The 18,275-nt window shown below is 44.2% G+C and overlaps 1 pseudogene; it reads right to left on the bottom strand.

Annotated features, from left to right (window-relative positions):
• Positions 1-12,749: 12,749 nt before the first annotated feature.
• On the bottom strand, positions 12,750-14,745 carry LOC109384996 (elongation factor 1-alpha 1 pseudogene; annotated as a pseudogene).
• Between the last annotated feature and the right edge of the window lie 3,530 nt (positions 14,746-18,275).

Below are 18,275 nucleotides of genomic sequence, written 5' to 3'. Positions count from 1 at the left end.
CCCCCCACCCCCATGGGATGTAAAATATAGCATAGGGAATATAGTCAATAGTATTGTAACAGTTATATATGATATCAGAGGGGTAGTAGATTGGGGAAAGTTATCACTTTGTGAGGGGTGTAAATGTCTAACTGTTATGTAGCTTTGTACACCTGAAAACAACAACAACAACAAAAAGAAATGACTTACTTCTGTCATTTTGTTATTTTTTTGCTGTATGTCTTATATCTTTTTTTTAATTTTTTTTAAATTGGGGAATTGGGGGAGGGGAACAGCGCTGGGGAATGGGGTGAAGGGAAACAGACAAGTTGCTGTTGTTTCGTTCTTCAGTCTAGTTGTGGAGGACGTTACTTCACTGGCCCAAGCTGGCACCATCATTGCGCTCTTCCTGGGTGAGGCAGATCAGTCGCCGGCCTCTGGACGGCCACTCACGGTGGCTGCTGGCTGCTCAGGCTGGCTGCCGGCTGCTCAAGCTGGCTCCCGGCTACACACGGTAGCTTATGGCAGCCCACTGCAGCAGGGGACTGCAGCCTACGCCATCGCATTCCACAGCAGCCCAGTTCCAGATCGAGCTGTTGTTCAGCATCTTAGCTGTAAAGGGTAGTGTCACTCACCCTCATATGTGGGATCCGAATCGGGGCCCTCTGACATCCCAAGTCAGTTCTTAACCAATGCACCACTCGGCTGGCCCCTTATATCTTTTTTTGTTCCTCATTTCCTCCATTATTGCTTTCTTTTGTATTCAATTGATTTTTTTTTTGCAGTGAACTGTTTCAGTTCCATTCTTATTTCCTTCTGTGTATATTTTAAATATATTTTCTTAGTGGTTACCACGGGGTTTACAATTAACATCCCAAATTTATAAGAACCTGGTTTGAATTGATACCAACGTGGCTTCAATAACATACAAAATCTCTGCTCTTATACAGTTCTGTCCCCCCAACCTTTATATTATTGTCACAAATTACATCTCTATGCATTGTATGTCCATACACACACACACACACACACACACGCATGTGCGCGCACACACACACACACACACACACACACACACACACATATATATATATATATATATTAAAGTGCTTTGTTTTTTAAATCATATGGAGAATGAAAAGAGCAGTTATAGTCCAAAATTATAAAAATATTGTTTTTTTATATTTTCCTATGTAGTTGCATTTACTGAAGTTCTTTATTTCTTCATACGGCTTTAAATTTATGCCTAATATCCTTTCATTTCAACCTGAAGAACTCTCTTGAACATTTCTCATAGGGCATGTCTGCTATCAATGAACACTTTTGGGTTTTATTTATCTGAGAATGTCTTAATTTTACCTTAATTTTGAAAGATAGTTTTGCTGGGTATAAAATTCTTGGTTGATAGTTTTTTGTTGTTATTCAGCATTTTAAATACACCAGCCCTCTCTTTTATGGCCTCCATGGTTTGTGATAAGAAATCAACCATTAATCTTACTGCCCTGTCTTTCACTGCTTTCAAGATTCTTTCAAGATTCTTTGTTTTGAAAGTTATAATTTGTCTTGGTATATATTTCTTTCAGTTTATCTTACTAGGTGTTTTTAGAGCTTCTTGGATGTATAGATTCATGTCTTTCATAAAATTTGGTAAGTTTTGACCATTATATTTCAAATATTCTTTCAGCCCTTTCTCTCTCTTCTCCTTCCAGAACTCCCATAATTCAGTATGTTGATCTGCTTGATGATGTCCCACAGGTTTTTTGGCCCTGTTCACTTTTTTTCATTCTTTTTTTTTCTTTGCTTCAGATTAGATAATTTCAATTGTTCTGTCTTCAACTTTTCCTTTTTTTTTTGTAAAGATTTTTATTGGGGAATTGGGGGATGGGAATAGCGCTGGGGAGTTGGGGGAATCCGAACCGGGGCCCTCTGGCATCCCAAGCCAGCTCTTAACCAACGCACCACTTGGCTGGCCCTCCATTTTTTATTTCTGACTGTTCAAATATGTTATTGAAGCCCTCTAGTAAAAATTTCACTTCAGCTATAGTATTTTTTCAGCTCCAGAATTTCTGTTTGGTTTCTTTTTCTTTCTTTCTTTCTTTCTTTCTTTTTTTTTTCTTTACAATTTCTATCTATTTGTTGGTGTTCTTATCTTGTTAATATATTGTTTTCCTGATTTTCTCAGTTCTTAGTTCACAGTTTCCTTTGAGCATATTTAAAGCAGCATATCTAGAGTCTTTATCTAGTAAGTCTAATGTCTGGACTTTCTCAGGGATGGTTTCAAATGATTTTTTCCCCTGTCAATGGCTATACTTTCCTGATTCTTTGTATTTTTTTGTTGATATTTTTGTTGAAAATTGGGAATTTTGAATATTATAATGCAGTAACTCTAAAAATCAGTTTGTCTCTCTTCCCCAGGGTTTCCTTTTATTGATTTTTAAGTCCATTTGTTTAATGACTTTTCCAAAGATTGTATTCCTATTGTGGGTGTTCTCTAAAGTCTTTGTTTCAGTATCTCAATGTTCAGCCACTGACCTGAGAGAGAGTTCCTTAAATACCTGGAGCCATAAAAAGAAAAAAAAGTACTTTTTCAGTCTTTGTAGCTTGGCTCTGAGTTGGGACACTCCTTCAGTGTTAAGCCATGCTGCCTACAACTCTGCCTTAGCCTTCACCTTCTACTTGTGTGGAGCCCACAGAGTCACTAGAGGTGAAACCTAGGGACATTTCAGGTCTTTTCTGAGTATTAATTCCATCCTGGGCATGCACATTGCATTTTATTTTTCCCAGTATGTGCAGTGGTCCATCAGATTCCTTATTTCCCCAATAACCTTCCTTCTCTGTCTCTTTCATCCCAGGTTTTTGGATTCTGTAGGCTACTTGTCCCATCTTCCATTCTTTGCCCCAGGAGTGCATGGGGTGTATATGGCTTTAAATCTTTCCACAGATGCTGCTGCTGCCTGGAAAGCCACTCCAGCCTGGTGGGGGAGGGAGTGGGAGAAGGGCATGAAAAAAAAATCAGCCTCTGAGCCTTACCTCAGGGAACCACCAGACAGGTCAAAATGTACAATTATAGTATTTTAAGAATAAGGTCTGTGTTAGCCTCCTGGCACCAGCAAGCCACCTCAGAAATGCAGGTCAACATTCCCACAGTTACCACTAAGCTAAGGAATGAGGAATGAGAGTCAGGTGGGCAAAAATACCACAATGTTCTCCTAGTGAAATTCAGTTTTCCTTTTTTCTTCATTAAGCATCTTCTTGGTTGCTTTCAATTTTAGATTCTATTCTAGAATCACAAAAAAGGCTGGTTAAGTCAATCTTTGCTAGCTTATGTTTGTTTCCGTGTGGAGACTGTGCATTTAAATGCCCTTTTCCACCATTTTCCATGATGCCTTCTGGTCTTTCTGTTTTCTTAAGTTTATATTTTTACTGGGGTAAAATTTACACACAGCAAAATATATAAAACTTAAGCTTGATGAATTTTGCATATGCATGCATTCATGCAGCTGCTGCTCAGATCAAGACACAAAATGTTTTCAGTTCCTCAGAAGGTTCCTTCATACCCTTTCTAGACAACAATTATTATGACCTTTATAAGTTTAAATTAGTTTTGCCTGTTAGAACTTTTTATACATGGAATTAAGCAGTGAATACTCCTCTGAATTTGGCTACTTTTGCTCAGTCTAACGTTTTTGGGATTCATCCATATTATTGCATGTAGCTGAGATTCATTCCTTGTTTAAACTACTGAAACAATTTCACTGTATGGCTATACCATGATTTGTTTATCCATTCATCAATTGATGGACACTTGGGTAGTTCCTAGTTGGAGGTTATTATAAATAGAGCTGCTATGAACTTTCTTGCATGTGTCTTTTAGTAGATATGATGTATGGACTTTTTCTACTTTGGCTTATGTTTGGGAGAAGATTCTCTAGGGCATTTGACTCTTGGGATATGCCCTGCTCTCTGCTCCCAATGGCCTTTGCTCTGTGTTTACCCAGACTGAACTCTGGTTTGGTCCTTGTTTCTTGAACCCACACCTCCCAAGAATTCTATGGCTTTACCCTGTTGGCATCTCTCCACCCTGTAGAACTCTCCTTTGCTGCTCCTTTGACTCTCCTTAAGCCCTAGATGGAGCCTCCTCTTCTGGGCCCTCTTTTCCATTGGAGTTAGTTGTCCACCTTGGCCATCTCATCTCTTGCCAAAACCTTGAACCTCAACCCAGTGAATATGGAACCCAAGGCTCTACCCTCAGCCCTGCCTTCCCTTCTCAAAGTGGGCTAATGGCCAACTGGTTGTTGGACATCTCTTCTTGGGCGGCCCCAGGTCCCTCACGATCCACATTTTTTCAACTGCTGTCTCCATCCCCGCTCAGCTTGTCCTCTCCTTGCTGCAAAGACTATTCCATTTTTCCTTCAGCCACCCAGGTCTGGGACCGCCTTCCTTCATTTTGTCCATTTCCTTCCCGCACCCCCATAACCAACCCAGAGAACCCAAGTACTGTCCTCAGAACCACTTCAATGTCTTGCAGAGCCTCACCTCCTCTCTAGACCCATGGCCTCTGCCCCTGTTCAGGCCCGAGCATCTCTTTTCAGCACTCCTTGCTAGGCTTCCAACCTCCAGCCTTGTCTTTGCTAATCAACTTGGCCTGTGACTCCAGATGTGATCCCCAAAGCTGACAGTGACTGTGTCTGCCTCAGTGGCAAGGCCACACTCAAGGCCCTGCTTTTCAGCCTGGGCTGCAGCTGAGCCAGCCTTGGGTGCCATTCCTTAGCACCAATCATGCATGGCAGACACTCTCTGTGGCCAGGGCTCACGGGCAGGTTTTTCGAGTTAGGGATTTGGAAGGGACCCCAGCACTGGTTGCAGTTCAGAGCCCATGAGGCACAGGGTAGCCCCTGTGTGAGCTCATCTTTCCTGGGGTGACTGGATTCAGGGCTGAGCCGGCTGGGGAGGCGAGTTGGAAAACTTCACACTCAATCTCACCACTTGGCTGGCCTCTGGGCTTTTGGCAGCTCAGGTGACTTGTGGTGAGGCCTTAGTCAACCCTTCCCCTAGCAAGTACTGCTGGGGCCTGGGGCCGCCTCCTGATGGGTTACAAACAGGGGTCTCAGTAGGGAACTCTGAAAGGCAGACCCTAGTAGGAGGGGCTTGTGCTCTTTTTTGGGAAAAATGATTCATAAGGATACAATAAGTGAAAAAGATTGGTGGGACATTTTTTGGGGGGTGGAGGAAAGATGGTATTGATTATTTGAGATTGGAAAGCTAATTTATTTGTGCTATAATGTGTCCACAGCCCTCTGAAAGAGATGTAACAATACATTCCACAGGGACATACCTTATCACAGTTAAGAACATGGGCTCTGGAGCTAGACTTCCTGAGGCCAACATCTAGCTCTGCTACTTGCTAGCTGTGTGATCTTAGGCAAGCTGCTTAACCTCTCTGTGCTTCTATCTCCTTATCTGTAAAATGGAGATAACAGCAATAGCACCCATCTAACTACCTCATCAGATACTTGTGATTGTTGAATACATTAATACCAGCGAAACATTCAGTGCAGTATCTGACACCTAGTGGAAGAGATGCTCAACAAACATTTGCATTGTTCCTATCCACTTGTCCCAGACCACCTCTCTGCCACTCCTTCCCACCATGTTTTTGCTACTCCAGTCCCACAGTGGTACTTCTGGCCCTCTCTGTCTACACTGGGAAACTCTTGCTCCTCCTTCAGACCCAGCTCAAAAATCACCTCTTCTGGGAAGCCTTCTCCAATCCTTGGGTCCCTTCTCTCTGTTGCATCAACACTTGCTCTTTTTAATTTTAAGCATCTGTTTATGTGTCTGGCCTTTTCATCAGCTGGTAAGCAACTGAGGGCAAGCCTGTGTCTAAACCATTTTCTTGTTCCTAGCACCCCCATACCCCTAGAGCTAGCTCCAAATAACCACAAAAATAACTGTTTGTTGGATAAATAATTGAAAGAATTAATGATACATGATAAGAAAACACAATAGAAAAAGACTAATATAAAACCCTATAATGTGGCAAGTGCAATGCAATGTTTCACCAGGCATACTCTAGCAATGATATTGCCTGGAGCTGAGGCCATGGGAAGGCTATATTGTGAAATCCTGTGGGTGGCAGCAGTCAGGGAAGGCTTCCTGGAGCAGGAAGCGTGGGTGTGACAAGTCCAAGCTGGCTCAAACTGGCTCTAAAGACATCAAATGCTGTGGGATTGGCACCAGGTACCCCCATGGCCTGCCCTGGGCCATTCTGTTGCCACTTTGGGGGCCAGGGGAACTTGGCAGAGTGTAGGCTTCCCCTTGGTCCAGAGAAGGAGACAGAATGTGAGACGGTGGTAGGGAGGACCAGCCCTCATCCCAGCAACACACGGAACTGCTTAGGTTGGATTTCACGCTCCCGGCCCTAATGCAGACTGTCTCTGCTTTGCTTCGGAAAATCAGAGGTCTTGATCCAGCCTCATGAAACCAAATTGGAAACAAATCTTTCCTTTTTCCGTCCCCCAACATCTGCAGAGGCCAGAAAAAGGCAGAACAAGGCAGAATGAAGCAGAAGAGAATGGCCAAGGGGCTTGGGACTAGTTCCCTGCAGGGAACCCAGTGGCCACTTCTTGAATGGGTGGGATGGTCTCTCCAAAACCACACTCCCCATCCATCTGTCTGTCCTGCCTGTTCACCAGGGAGGCTACAGACAGGGCCCACCAAAGCTGTTTCTGGAAGTAGAGAGAAAGCCATACTCTTACTCTGCCATGCTGATTCCTGCTCATGGCCCTCGTCTGTAATGTCCGTCTTGGTGGCCTTCTGCCCTGCCCTGATCTCCACTGCTCTTCTTCACTTCCGTCTGCTCCCCAGTAGACTGACTGTCACCCAGGCGAGGCTGAGAGGGCCCAGCTTCCCGGACAACTGTGTTCGTGCCCTGGCTCTTCCCCTACTGCCTTGTGACCTTGGCCGAGTCCATGCATCTCTGAGTCTCTGTTTCCTGGTGGGTAAAATGGAAAAAGTGAGAGTGACCACCTGTGTGTGGTGGAGGAGACCCCATGAAAGGAGACATGGAAAGGAACACAGAGAATTAATGCCGTCATAGTCTGTCTCTGGTCCTGAGCCTCACCTCTTCTCCTCCAGTTTCTTGCCATTTGTGGTCCAACTGTGGGCCTCCCACCCAGGAACCTCCCTGGACCATTGTAAACACTGTGGATGCTATTGGTATTGTGCTCTGTGCCATTCGGCACTCACCATGCACACCTGGTTATATTTACAGGTCTGTTTACTTAAAAAACAGCATGGCATTGGAAGACAAAGGTTTGGGTTTGAGTCCTGGCTCTACTACCATGGTCTAGCTGAGATGTGGAGGCAGCAAGCATTCTTTCTCTGAGCCCCAAGTTCCTCATTTATAAGTGGAGATGGTTAACATCACGCCCACCTTGCAGACTTTCTACAGGGCACAGATGGATGCATGCATGCATGTGAAAGCACTTTATAAACTATAAAAAGCCTTTGGTCATTTGCTTCTTTCTGTTTCTCGTTTGATGTAGGTTTCCTGTGGGAAAGACCTACTTCTCACTGAGCCATGGTGGTTGAGCTGACAGGGCATGGTCCCAAGCAGGTGAACAGTGAGTGGCTCTGCTGTACCTCGTATGAGGGAGGCCTGTGTGTCCTGGTGGGCACAGCCAAGAGCACTGGCCTGCTGTGGCCCAGATGGACCACAGGAGTGCTGGTGGGGGGAGGTGGCAGTGGCGATCGCGTGCGTGCAGTGATTTCCGGCCCTGGTCCCTGTCTAAAGACATCCAGATAGTCTCTTGAAAATGTTACTCAGGAATCCAGTTGCCAGACATGAAGGCTCTGAAAGAAGGTCCAAGGAGACACAACCAGAGGACACAAGAGGACACATCTGATCATTGAAACAGGAAAACAGTGGAAACGTTGGATTGCCCAAAGCCCAACTAGAAACTGTCAAAATATAAACACCCAGTGGTAAACAGCACAATGACCAGACAGTGAAACAAGAGTGCCAGTAATTTCTAAATAATTGAATTATGAAAGTTTGTTTTTGAAAATGAAGGAGAAAGGCTGCCTGGTGCAGTGGGATGGGGAGAGAGGGCTGGGCTAGGGGAAGATGTCTTCCTGAGTGGCATACCCAGGCCGGGTCTGTGTCCCCTCCGTGTTCCCTATGCCCAGCCAGAAGCTTTGTCCAGGGAAGGCATCAGAGAGACCCTAGAGGACCTCAAACACTGGACCCAGGATGTTGTTATCTTTAAGACAACAGGCAGCTGTGGAGGGGGGTTTCACAGAGAAGTCAAGTCATTTGGACTTGAGCTGTAGTGAAGTGGGGTGGTACTCAAAGAAAGCAAACTAGGTAGAGAGGGAGAAAGTCACAAGATAATAAAGAGATAGAATCTAGGGGAATTGGTGACTGGCTGGAGATTATAGATGGAAGGTGGTGGTGGTGGTTGAGGATGACCCTCACATTTTAGGATTAGGAGACAGGGTGGGTAGGGAACAGGAGTAGGCTTGACAGAGAAAAGGACGGTCTCAATGTGGGGCTCATGGAGTTTGAGGTGGGCTGGCCAGCTGGACACATCTAGAGGAGTTTGCATAAACAGGTAGGGATTCAAAGGAGACATCTACAAGGTCTGACAATTAAATTTGCGAACTTGTTGCAATGATGTTGCTAAACTTTTTTGATATCAAAAGGATTATTCATTATGAATTTGTACCAAGTGAACAAACAGTTAACCATGTTTACTATTTGAAAGTGTTGAAAAGGCTGAGTGAAAAAGTTAGACGACCTGAATTTTTCGTCAACAGTTCATGGCTCTTGCATCACGACAATGCACCAGCTCACATGGTGGCACTGTCTGTGAGGGAGTTTTTAGCCAGTAAACAAATAACTGTATTGGAACACCCTGCCTACTCACCTGATATGGCCCCCAATGACTTCTTTTTTTCTAACGGAAATATCGAAAGGAAGACATTTTGATGACATTCAGGACATCAAGTGTAATATACTGAGAGCACTGATGGCCATTCTATAAAAAGAGTTCCAAATTTGCTTTGAAGGGTGGACTCGGAGCTGGCGTTGGTGTATAGCTTCCCAAGGGGGAGTGCTTCTATGGTGACCATAGTGATATTTAGCAATGAGGTATGTAGCATTTTTTGTAGGATGAGTTCGCGAACTTAATTGTCCAACTGAAGCTTTGTAGACTGAAGCTTCAATTTTAGGAATTGTCTGAGGTTGGGTTTCCTAGAAGCAGACCCTGAGATGCACATTTTTGTGCAAATGATTTATTAAGGATACACTTCCAGGACAGACTGAAGGGGAGGGGGCACATAGGACAAAAAGGGGAGTCAAGCAAAAGTGTGATCTCAGGCACAAGACCCAGGAGCCTGACCTTAAGGGGACTCTGGAGTGCACATAATGCTTCCTGGCCCAAGGTGAACAAGTTGGACTTTCCTGAATGTGACTGTTCCTGCAGGTGTCAGTCAGTGGTTGGGGACTCCAGAAGTGAGAGATGGGAACATTCTTGGCATTCTGGCTCTCTGAAAGTAAAGGGAAGCCTGCTCCAGTAGCCCAAAGGTGGTCCTCCAAAAGAGGGCCATGAGCTGGTTGTTGGAAACGACGCAGGGTGGGAGATGCCTCGTATTGTCCACTGCCCCAGTCAGCAGTGCACTGACAGTCATTGAAGCTGGGGTGGATGGGCTGGCTCTGGAGAGGACAGTGCTGAAGCTGGCACCGTGGGCCACATCAACAGTCCAGGCTCCTGTCCAGAAGGGGCCTTTAAGTCCACCTACCCCAGCTTCCCACTGATGCCAGAATCCTTTCCCCTCCTGCCGCTCAGCGAGTGTTGGTCACAAGTGACTGAAACTCAACGCAAATGACTTGAGCAAAAAAGGAATTTATTGAACTGGGTAGCTGAGAAGTTCAAGGGTGTGGTCGGTCTTGGGGAAGAAATGATGTCACTGAGTTTCTGTCTCCAGTTTTTGGCCCTGCTCCCAATATGTTTGTGTCTCTCTCAGGAAAGCGCTCTCTGTGAGTTGGGAAGACTGGCGTCTGACAGCCCCAGACACTGTCCTTAACATTTCCAGTACAAGAGGAAGAGAGACACTCTTCCTTCCAGCTGCCAAATCTCAAATCTTAGAAAAGACTAATTGTCCTCAGGGATCATACGCCCTTCCCTGATCCAATCACCACAGGGCATCCTATCCCAAAAGGACCCACTGTTAGCTCACAATCCAGCACAGCATTACCTGCTTCCTGGGTCCCTCTCTTTCTCTTTCTCTATGTGTTTCACTCAGGCCTGAGTAACATGCCTACCTCTGTGGGGGGAACAGGGAAGGGTCAGCCCCTTCAAACCAGACAAGATGGATTCTTCATAGGACAGGGGTTCTGCTACTAAAAGAAAGGGAGGAGATGCTGGGCTGACAACCATGGGTGCCCTTTCCACCTGCCGGGTGGCCTCCTGGCCTCCCCTAGTGTTTATGAGATGGGGGTGCCCTCTAGAGGCCTCTAGAAAGGTCAGGGTAGACCCTGGGGATGAGGGGGATATGGAAAATGGAGGGCCATCTGAGTCCGGCCCTCGAGAGAGGGAGAGATGAACAGGCTTGGGCTGGGTGGCTGGAGTGCGCCTGGGATGTGGCCCTGGGGCACGGGAAGGGGCAGAAGCGAGCCCTAAACTGAGGCCCAAGGGGTCTGACCTTGGGGCTTGGGGCAGTAGATTAGTGGTTGCTTCCGGTTGGTGGGGGCGGGGAGGGGGCAAGGGATAATAGCAAAAGGATGTGGGGTTTCTTTTTGAGGTGATAAAAATGCTCTCAAGTGGACTGTGCTAATGGTTACACATATCTTTGAGTGTACTAAAAACCATAGGATTATATCCTTTGGGTGAATTGAATGGTATGTGAATTATACCTTAACAAAGTTTTTGTTGTTGTTTTAAAAAATGTATGACATTTGGAACAGGTCACAAAACAGGAGTGCTTGGGAGGGAGACTGAGCCATAAGCCTCTCCTGTGGGTTGGCTGGTCCCCCACAGAGGGGCAGAGGCAGCTGTGGCTGAGATGGTCCCTGGTGTGTCCCAAGGCAGGCTGGCACCTTCAGGCCCCACTTTCTGGCAGTACTGTGGGGAGGTCTCATCCATCTGAGTCCCCTGCTACATCACCTACTTGTCTGCAATCGCTTCTAAAGCAGTGTACCCACTCCCCTGGGTGCACCCTCTACTCTGCAGTCAGGGCACCATTGCAAATGCAAATGTACTCATGTCACCCCATGGGTGACGTGCACATCTGGCCTTCCTGCATATTTGGCCCTTGCTGACTGACCACACCGACCTCTTTCCATTCTTTGAACTTGACATGGCCTCAGGGCCTTTGCATTTCCTGTTCTTTGTGACCAAAACTCATTTCCCCCCTTGGTCTAGGAAATGCGAGTATCCCCTATTTATTCTCCTCAGAGCACTTCTCCCCATGCACAATTACACATTCCTGTCTCTTTGGAATGTAAGCTCTCTGGGTCTATGTGTGCTTACTCTGAGTCAGAACACTCAATAAAAATGTGTTAAATGAACAAAGGAATGTTCTCTCGGCTCTGGGGAGGCTGGAGCCTGTAGAGAAAGCCTCTGAGACTCCAGAGTAGACATCTGGATGCGGGCAGCAGGTGAAGGGCCGGCAGGTGAGTCCTGTCTTACCTGAGTTGTATCCCAGTGAGCATCAGTGGCACTGGGTCCTCAGGTCACATGACTCTCTGTGACCACCACCCCGGAGGTCAGAGAGTCTGGCAAGAGCGGAGCCCCTATTGCTGCTGCTGCATATCTGTGGGCTGGGGTGAGGGTTGTCCTCAGGCTACGGCAGGGGCAAGTTGGAGGCTCCAAGAGTGAGGAGATGCCTCAGCTTGGAAAATCACATCACGAGCTCGAAGCTGGCCCCAGGACAAGGCAGGGAAAGTGCTGAGAGGCTGGTGTTCCAAGAGACGGCCTGAGCAAGTGGAGAGACTAATTCTTGGAAAGTGGAAACCCCCAAGGGGGATTCAGCGGATCTTTGAGTCACTGGCGAGCACCATTCGGGCTTTGGGACCATGCAGAGTGGTGAAAACAGAGTGGCTGGATTCTGGCCACCTTGAGGTGTGGACAGGACAGTGGGGTCCAGAGGACAGGGGCCATCTTCCACAGCTGCGACAAGTTGGAACGCGGGCCCAGGTATATTGGCTCTTGGCCTGGCTTCTTTTCTCTCTGCCAGGCTGCCTTTTCCAAATAGGAAAATCCACATGGCATTTCTCCTTGATTTTGGAAGGGATAATATAGTCTGTGTGTGGATGCTCATAAGTCTGCATGTGTGAAGTGCATTTCCTTTTCTAAGCATCCTTGGTGGGTGAGTCTCAAAAGCACCGCTACTCTCTGCATCCCTGTAAGCTGCCTTTACCAATTCACTGTACTTTTTTCACTTTTGGGGAACATTTTAATATAGAAATTTTTTTTTCTCATTCAACTTTGTTTTCATGGGTCTCCAAATTTTGTGACAGGCTTTTGGTCAAGTTGTTTTCATTAAAAAGTACTGGTTTTAAAAACTAATAACTTAAAAACTGCCACACACAAAAAAACCCAAATGTCCACAAAACATTCTTCTTTCCTTCTGAAGGCTTTACAATGTATTGTAATCATTAATCAGTCTTTTACTATTAACCTTAACTGGCCAATTGAGACAAACAGTTCTGAAACCGCTCTTCCACCACTGATTAAGACCGGGGTGACAGGTATTGACGACAATATTCATTTAGTCTTCTGAGCTTTCTGGGAAGCCTTGGTGACTGTGCCATCTCCAGTTGCCTTCTTGTCCACTGTTTTGATGACACCCGCAGTAACTGTCTGTCTCATGTCACGAACATCAAAACAGCCCAGAGAAGGATAGTCAGAGAAGCTCTCAACACACATGGGCTTGCCAGAAACCATATCAATGATGGCAGCATCACCAGATTTCAAAAACTTTGGGCCGTCTTCCAGCTTTTCCCAGAATGACCATTAATTATCTCCTTTGCAAATTTGTAAGCAATGTGAGCTGTGTGACAATCCAGCACAGGTGCATATCCGGCACTGATTTGGCCTGGATGGTTCAGGATAATCACCTGAACCATGAAGCCAGCTGCTTCCACTGGTGGGTCATTTTTGCTGTCAGCAGCCACATTGCTACAATGAACATCTTTCACAGACACACGCTGTGGACATTAAAGCCCACACTGTCCCCAGGAAGAGCTTCACTCAGAGCCTCAAGGTGCATTTCAACAAACCTTACTTCATTTGTAACACTGACTGGAGCCAAGGTGACGACCATGTCAGGTCTGAGAACACCAGTCTCCACTCAGCCCACAGAGATAGTACCAATACCACCAATTTTGTAGTCGTCCTGGAGGGGCAGACGCAAACGCTTGTCAGTTGGATAAGATGTTGGCAGGATGCAATGCAGAGCTTCAAGCAGCATGGTTCCACTGACATTGCCATCTTTATGGGTGACTTTCCATCCCTTGAACCAAGGTATGTTAGCCCTTGGCTCCAGCATGTTGTCACCATTCCAACCAGAAATTGGAACAAATGCTACTGTGTCAGGGTTGTAGCCAATTTTCTTAAAGTAGGTGCTGACTTCCTTAACGATTTCCTCGTATCTGTTTTGGCTGTAAGGTGGCTCAGTAGAATCCATTTTGTTAACACCAGCAATTAGTTGTTTCACACCCCGTGTGTAAGCCAGAAGGGCATGGTCATGGGTCTACCCATTCTTGGAGATACCTGCTTCAAATTCACCAACCCAGCAACAACAATCAGGACAGCACTGTCAGCCTGAGGTGTGCCTGTAATCATGTGTTTGATAAAGTCTCTGTGTCCTGGGGCATCAATGATGGTCACATAGTACTTGCTGGTCTCGAATTTCCACATAAAGATATCAATAGTGATACCACACTCATGTTCAGCTTTCAGTTTATCCAAGACCCAGGCACACTTGAAGGAGCCCTTTCCCATCTCAGCAGCCTCCTCAAATTTTTCGATGGTTCTTTTGTCGATCCCACCACATTTGTATATTAGATGACCAGTAGTGGTAGACTTGCCGGAATCTACGTGTCCAGTGATGACGATGTTGAACGAGTCTTTTCTTTTCCCATTTTGGCTTAGATTTAGCAATGGTTTTCACAACACCTGTGTTCTGGTGGCAAGCCTGTTCTAAAAAAGTAATTTAGAAATAACTTTAAACTTACAGAAAAGCTGCAAGAATATTACAAGGCGCTCCCCTGTAATTTTTTAAAACCTAGATTCACTATTTGCTTATATTTTGCCCCGTTTGCTTTATTTATCATATAATCGCCCTCTCATCTCCTTCCTCTCTCTCTCTCTCTCTCTCTCTCTCTCTCTCTCTCTCTCTCTCTCTCTCTCTCCCTCTCTCGTTAAAAACTTCGTTCTGATACATCTGATTTCAATCCAAGAAACTAGTTCATTTCTAGACTCCATACCATGTACAGTAGTTCCCCCTTTTTCATGGGTTTGCTTTCCATGGTTTCAGTTAACCATGGTCAATTGTCTTCTGAAATTTTTTTTTTTTTAAGATTTTATTGGGGAATCAGGGAAGGGGAACAGACAAGTTGCTGTCCTTTTGTTCTTTGGTCTAGTTGTGGAGGACGTTGCTTCACTGGCCCAAGCTGGCACCATCATTGCGCTCTTCCTGGGTGAAGCAATTGGTCACTGGCCACTGGACGGCTGCTCACAGCAGTTCACGGAAGCTCATGCCAGTTGCCGGCTGCTCACACCGGCTGCTGGCCACTCATGTTGGTTGCCAGTCACTCACGGCTGCTCACGGCAGCCCAGCTCCAGGTTGAGCTGTAGAGGGCATACCTTAGCTGTAGAGGGCGCAGCATCACTGGGCCTCATGTGGGGTCTGAACCAGAGCTCTGCTGCTCAGAGCCGGCACTCCCAAGCCAACTCTTAACCAACGCGCCACACGGCCGGCCCTGTCTTTTGAAATTTTTAAATAAAAAACTTAAGAAATAAACAATTCATAAGTTTTAAATGGTGTGTCATTCTAAATAGTGTGACGAAATCTCAAGCCATCACGCTCTGTCCTGCCCAGAACATGAGTTGTCCCTTTGTCTAGCATATCCACCCTGTATATTCTACCTGCCCATTAACCATTTAGTAGCCAATGGCTATCAGATCAACTGTCATGGTATTGTAGTGCTGTGTTCAAGTAACCCTTATTTTACTTAATAATGGCCCCAAAGTGCAAGGGTAGTGATACTGGCCTTTTAGATATGTGCTTCCTTTAAGTGAAAAGGTATGCATGGATAGAAAAACCCCTATATATACAGTGTATATATGGTTCGTTACTCTCTGTGGTTTCAGGCATCCATTGGGGATCTTGGAACATATCCCCTGTGGATAAGGGGGAGTTACTATATATATGTTCCTCTTCTCCCACAATGAGAAACCTAACTCTCATGTTTTACTCCTTTGCTCAGGCCTAGAATATAAGAAAAATAGTTTCAGAGTTCTAACCCATACTACTGTAACAGGCAAACCTACTAATTGGAGTTCAATATTCTTTACATTCCTTTAAGGTAAAATTTAATATAGAAAATGCACAAAAATTAAGTATATAATTTGATGTATTTTAACAAATGCATGCATTTGTGTTACCCATGGCCCAATTGTTTGGGTCAGCTTGGGCTGCCATAACAAGATACCACAGACTGGGCAGCTTAAACAACAGACATTTATTTCTCATGATCTGGAGGTGGGGCAGTTCAAGATCAAGGTGCTGGCAGATTCACTTCCTGGTGAGTACTCTCCTTCTGGCTTGCATATGACCACATTTTTGCTGTGTCCTCACATGGCAGGAGGAGGAGGAGGAGAAGGGGAGAGACTGAGAGAGAGCGCGAGCTCTCTCTGGTGTCTCTTTCTCTTTTTGTAAGGTTGCTAATCCCATTACGGAGACCCCAACTCTCATGACCTCACCTAAACCTAGTCGCCTCCCAAAGGCCCCGCCTCCAAATACCAGCACATTGATGGTTAGGGCTTCAATATATGACTTTGGAGGACAAATTCAGTCCATAACACCACCCAAGGTAGAAAAGATTTCCATTATTTCAGAATATTCTCTAGGGTAACTAACTAGGAAAGTGTATGTTTAACCAAACAAAAAAAGGTCAAAACTTTTCTCACAGTGTTGGCATTTTTTTCCATTCCCTCCAACAATTAAGAAGATTATTGCTCCACATCCTCACCAACAATTGGTATTGTTAGTCTTTTTGATTTCAGACTTTAGAGTGCAATCATACAGTAAAAATCCTTTTAATCTAGTAATTCTTATAGCTATGTAGTGGTATCTCAGTGTGATTTTAATTTGCATTTTCCTGCAGACTAATTATACTGAACTTATTATCATTTATAAAACTTCATTTGAGAAGTTTCTGATGTTTAGGTGCTTTTCCTGTTTTTTGACTGAGTTGTTTTTTATTATTGATTTGTCGGAGTTATTTACATATTCTGGATACAGGTCCTTTGTCAGATATGTTTTAAAAGTATTTTCTTCCAAGTCTGGGACCTGTCTATGTATTTTCTTATTGATGACATTTTAAAAAAAACATAAAAATTTACCATCTTAATCATTTTAAAATGTAAAGTTCAGTGGCATTTAGTACATTCACAATATTGTGTAAGCATCACCACTATCTACTTTCATTTTCATTACTCCAAAAGGAAACCCAATACCCATTAAGCTGTCATTCCTCATTCTCTCATTTTCCAACCCCTGGCAATTATTAATCTACTTTCTGTCCCCATGAATTTGGCCATTTTGGATATTTAATATTAATCACACATTAATATTTAATATTAATCTTTTGTGTCTGGCTTCTTTCCCTTACCATAATGTTTTCGAGGTTCATCCACATTGTAGAGAGTACCAAAACTTCATTTTTTTAAATGGCTGAACACTATTCCATTGTATGAATATATCACAATTTGTTTTTTAATTCATCAGTTGATGACCATTTGGCCTGTTTCCATCTTTTGGCTATTGTGAATAGTGCTGCTATGAACATTGGCGTGCAAGTTTTTGTGTGAACATGCTTTCAGTTCTCTTGGATGTATGTCTTATAATGGAATTGCTGGGTCATAGGATAATTCTACGTTTAATTGTTGAGAAATTGCCGCACTGTTTTTCCACTGTGATGGTACCATTTCATATTCCCATCAGCAATACATGAGTGTTCCAATTTCCTCACACCCTCATCAAAACTTATTTTCCATTTTTTTTATTATAACCATCCTTATGGGTGTGAAGTGGTGTCATTGTAGTTTGGATTTATATTTTCCTAATGACTAATAATGTTAAACATCTTTTCATGTGATTTTTGGCCATTTATATATTTTATTTAGAGAAGTGTTTATTCAAGTCTTTTTGTTATTGAGTTGTAAGAGTTCTTTTCTTTTTTTTTGGTCTATTTCCTATGCTTTAAATTACATCCCCGTGACTTACTTTATAACTGGAAGTTTGTACTTCTTAATCCCCTTCCCCTTGTCTACCCAGCCTCAATTCCCCTCCTTTCTGGTACCCATCAGTTTATTGTTTATATTTCTGGATACTACATCCTTACCAGAAGTATGATTTTAAGATATTTTCTTCCATTTTGTGGGTTGTTTTTTTAAACTTCCTCGATAGTGTCCTTCGATGCTCAAAAGTTTTAAATTTTTATGAAGTTCAATTTATCTCTTTTCTGTGGGTGCTTAGGCTTTTGGTGTCATATATAAGAAACAAAGGTCATGCAAAGTTATCCCTATATTTCCTTTTGAGTTTTATAGTTTTAGTTCTTACATTTAGGTCTTTGATCTCTTTTGAATTATGGTGTGAAGTAAAGGTATATCATGTAATGTAAAGGTTCAACTTCACTTTTTTGCATGTGGACATCCAGTTGATCTAGCACTATTTGTTGATATCATTTTTTCTCCATTCAATGGTCTTGACACTCTTGTTGAAAATCAACTGGCTGTAGATTATATGGATTTATTTCTGGACTCTCAAATCTATTCCATTGGTCTATCTGTCTATCTTTATGGCAGTACCACAGGTCCTGATTACTGTAGCTTTATAGTAAGTTTTTTTTTTTAAGATTTTATTGGGGAATTGGGGGAGGAGAACAGTGTTGGGGAATCAGGGAAGGGGAACAGACAAGTTGCTGTCCTTTTGTCCTTTAGTCTAGTTGTGGAGGATGCCACTTCACTGGCCCATGTTGGTATTATGATCATTGCGCTCTTCCC

Source organism: Hipposideros armiger, unplaced genomic scaffold, assembly GCF_001890085.2.
Source record: "Hipposideros armiger isolate ML-2016 unplaced genomic scaffold, ASM189008v1 scaffold_107, whole genome shotgun sequence".
Lineage (NCBI taxonomy): Eukaryota > Metazoa > Chordata > Mammalia > Chiroptera > Hipposideridae > Hipposideros > Hipposideros armiger.
The sequence above is the reverse complement of the archived record's forward strand: the minus strand, read 5'-3'. Positions and strand labels throughout refer to the sequence as shown.